At 44.8% G+C, this 4,223-nt stretch overlaps 1 non-coding gene across 1 annotated transcript; it reads left to right on the plus strand.

The window, feature by feature from the left end:
- The first annotated feature begins 2,912 nt into the window (after nucleotides 1–2,912).
- On the plus strand, nucleotides 2,913–3,019 carry LOC141616186 (small nucleolar RNA R71). The gene has a single exon (XR_012530549.1). It is a non-coding gene; the product is annotated as a small nucleolar RNA R71 (small nucleolar RNA).
- The last annotated feature ends 1,204 nt before the right edge of the window (nucleotides 3,020–4,223 follow it).

Below are 4,223 nucleotides of genomic sequence, written 5' to 3' on the forward strand. Positions count from 1 at the left end.
TACCAATAAAGACCTGAAAAGACAAACAAAACCACGCTTAAGACCGAAGGAAACAATTTTGAAACGTAAAAGTTGTGCACAAATGAGACAAGCGAAGAAATAGATAATGCGACGGAAAATAAAGTGGAGTAGAAGACTCCCTTAGGTCCGCATATCGACCAAACACAGCAGGGGAGAGGTCGTGAACGAATATAGCAGCAGCGGTAGTCGATCGCCCACTGAGATCGTCGATCGACCAGGTTGACGTGAACGTGAGCTTCGTAAAACCGCAATTGATCGATCGACTAGGTACGCGTCGATCGATCGAAAACATCTTCTTGCAGTTGTCTTATTTCTTCGTAATTGCTCAATGATTTGAGCTAATAAGCTCTAAATACCTGCAAAAGCACAATAATACGCGCCCAAAATTGCGCAAAACCTTAACGAGGTCTAAAGTACTTAAAAATCCTAAGCAGAATAAAATAAAAGCGAAGTTTTCGCGCACACAAAAGCAATAAAAATGTCTTAACAAAGCAAAAAGAATGAAGTTTATAACGAGCATGATCAACTAATAGTTGATCAAGAAGGACCACGGTATGGCCCATTTTCGGTTTGGCCGGCTACTAGAGGTAGCCTCAATGGTGCTCATCTCATCACCGCACCCTTCTTAGCTTCAACAATCGGAGAACTGGTGATCGGCCTTCGTCATCTCCCAATCAAGGACTTCCTTGGGATCGTTAGACTCCAAATCAGACCATCTCACCTTGGTCGGCTCATTTTTCACTTCCTCATCGGTCCCATAGCTTAGGCATCCAAGACCTCCTCTTTGAGTGATAGGCTCTCTCGCGGCTGGAATAACTTGCAGCTTGCTCTTCCCCAAACCAGCTCCTGCATTATCTAAAATAACAGATTCTTCCTCCTTCTTGCTCCCAATCCGGGGCGGAGGGGTTACAACAGGAATAGAAATAGGCATATCGGGAAGTACAAAGTACGATCTCTTTTCAGAGACCGTATTACATGTAACAGGCCACATGGGATCCTTTTTCTTAGCCGACTGGGCAAAGACAATAGAGTGCTTTCCCACTTTAAAAGTCAAGGTTCCTAGACCGACATCTATAATCGCACCAAAGTGTGTGCGTAAATGGCCTACCCAAAATAATGGGAATATGGTCATCCTCGGGCATGTCAAGGACAACAAAGTCAACAGGGAAGAAAAACTTCCCTATCCGGACGGGTATGTCCTCTAGGACTCCTATAGGCTCGACCGCAGATCGGTCACCATCTCGAACTGTCATCTCGATTATTGCAAACCTGGTCAACTTAAGCTTTCTAGCTAGACTCAAGGGCATGACACTTATGCTAGCTCCTAAGTCACATAATGCCTTTTCGATATAAAAGGTACCTATCTTTGCAAGGAACGAAAACCGCCGGGTCTTCTAACTTATGGGGCGCAGTGTGGGACAAGTAGGAGCAAGACTCTTTAGTTAACGCAACAGTGTGAACATGTTCAAGAGATTTTTTCTTTGACAACAACTGTTTCATGAATTTAGTGTATGCTGGCACTTGGTTAACTAACTCAAAGAAGGGTACCTGAACATTCAAGCTACGAATAACTTTCTCAAATTTACTAAAAGATACCTGTTCCTTTGTCGGCACGAGTCTCTCCGGATATGGGGCTGTAAGGAGTACCTTAGCCCTCTCCTCCAAGTCACGTGTGCCGGTATCCTTGGACTTAGGCTGAAAGTCCGTCACCTTTTCTTTGTTGAAGCTAGACCCCTCCTCAAACCGTCTCAAATGAGAACCATTGACCGTCATTGGATCGAACTTCGGAGCCGGGATCGACCCATCAGCACTGGTTCCGCCCCCAAACTTTTCGGGACGGTGGTTCCCGAAACAAGTGGTCTCGTAGACTATTTGGCATTAAAGGACGGAATTCTTCCAAGATCAGCAAGCAATCTCAGTCGATCGACCACTCTCCTCAGTCGATCGACTGAGATGTACAGTTCCAGAAGCTCCTGTAACCCGTGAGTCAGTCGATCGACTAGGTACTTCAGTCGATCGACTGAAATGCCTGGCAGACGCTTTTTTCTTTGCCTTGTTCGTTGAAGCTTTCTCTTGACTTGTTTTCGGCTCATCTTTCTCGACAAAGCATCCTCAACCATGGCAGACCGTCAAGGGTGGACCCGCTCCTCGAGTGATGGCATTTAGGGTCTCCTTTTGTTCGGGTTGAGTGGGTAAGTGTCCGGGAGCTCGAGTGTTACTTTTACTAGCCAATTGAGCAATTTGGCTCTCAAGTAACTTCATCCCGACCTCTCTTGCTTGGGACTCCTTTAGCAACAGATTCTTAAGCTCGGAGAACTCGGAGTTTTGTGATTGTTCTTTTTGCGGCACATAAGGAGGCTTCGGTATTCTTTGTTGCTTTTGATGAGGCGGGACATATGGCTGCTCTTCTTTGTGGTGGATGTTGGGTTGGATTTTGGACATTTTGGCTTCTCCAACTCAAGTTCGGATGCGGTGGCTCGTAGTAGGTGTTTCCGCCTATAGTGTTGAAAGGCAAAGACAAGATTCAAAGGGGCTAGGGCAATTTTTCGAGACATGGCCCTCAACTCCACACCTTTCACAGACGAAGGGACCGTCTGACACGGCATTAACTTGGTATATCCCACCTTTAGAAGCTCCCGCTAGCTCATACTTGTCAAATCTCGCGGTGAGAGCCTCAAGCGCGCAGAACAGAGGAAGATTCAGCAGCTCTCCTCGGTTCCCTCTCGAATTCCCATATTCGGCCTTGTGGGTAGCTAGATCGTCAATGATCTTCCACCCCTTAGTTGCTCCCAAATTTTCAAATGAAACTTCCATTGGCAGCAGCATCCAAAATGGCCCTCTGATCGTCGTACAACCCATTGTAGAAATGGTTGCACAAACTCCACTTTTCAAACCCATGGTGCGGTATGGTTCGCACCAACTTCTTGAATCGGACCCATGCTTCATGGAAATTTTCATCTGGCCCTTGTTTAAAGCCCGTGATTTGAGCTCTAATAGCGATCGTCCTTGAAGCAGAGAAGTACTTCTTGTAGAATGCCAATGCCAATGTATTCCAATCAGTGATCTCCAGAGCGGTCCGGTCCAAATCTCTATACCATTCCCTTGCAAAGCATCACGAAGGAGAAGATGAACATGGTCTCTTTGATTTGATCCTGGGTCACGCCAGCTGGTGGGGGAATGGAGCAAAGCAGAGTCAATAAAGGTCTCCATATGCCTTGCGCATCTTCATTTTGACTCCCGAACCGATTTCTCTCGACCATAGTAATGTAAGCGAGGCTTTGGTTCGAATTTCTGGTATCTCCGTAATTCGAACCCTTTGTATAAATTGTCATTTGTCGGCTCGGAAAAACTAGCTATACTTGCTTCCTCGGCCATGACCGAAAATTCGGAGAAGTAACTGTCTCGGTGAAGATGTAGAAACGGGTGAAGATGGTGGATTTTCCTCGAATGGCTCGTTCTCGTAAAAGCTAGAATGAGAACTTGGCTCTTCCATTTGTTGTTCTTGAAATAATCTCCTCTTTACGTGCAAAGATCTTTCAATCTCTGGATCAAATGGCAATAATGGACCACCCCGTGACTGCGCATAAGAGGAAACTACAACAAAATATAAGAACGGTTTAAGGAACGGATGTTCCTTAAACTAAGAAAGACTAAAAATAAAAACAACTAAAATTAGGACTATTGCCTCCCAAGAACGGCGCCAAAATTTGATACCCGTCGTTGTGAGTACCAAAGATAAAATTTATAATCTCCTATTAAGACTAACCTAGGCTAGTGGTAACGGGGTCGAACCACAAGGGAGGGTTGTAAACTTTAGTTGATCTATGTTCGATCGAGGTAACTATTATGGGGGTTGATTTGAATTGGTCTAAGACTAAGAGCAAACAAAGATAATAAACTAAAAATACGAATTTAATGAGATAAAAGAAAGGGTACTAGGATGGTCAGGTCATTATAGCTTTGGCGGCAAACAAACTAAGTCGGTCTGAATCAAACACGGGTAAGGCGGGAAATAAGAGGTCCTCTCGGTCCACTCCTAACATATAGCATCTCTCGATCTCGCTATAGGTCCCTAATGCCACTAATACTAACTTTCGTCCTGAAAAGTGACTAACGGTCTAAACTATACCTATCTTTCGATCTTAGCACAGTTTAGTCGATTTAATTGACGGTCAAATAACCTTCCCTATCTTTCGATCTAA

The sequence above is a fragment of the Silene latifolia genome, chromosome 11, assembly GCF_048544455.1.
Source record: "Silene latifolia isolate original U9 population chromosome 11, ASM4854445v1, whole genome shotgun sequence".
NCBI lineage: Eukaryota > Viridiplantae > Streptophyta > Magnoliopsida > Caryophyllales > Caryophyllaceae > Silene > Silene latifolia.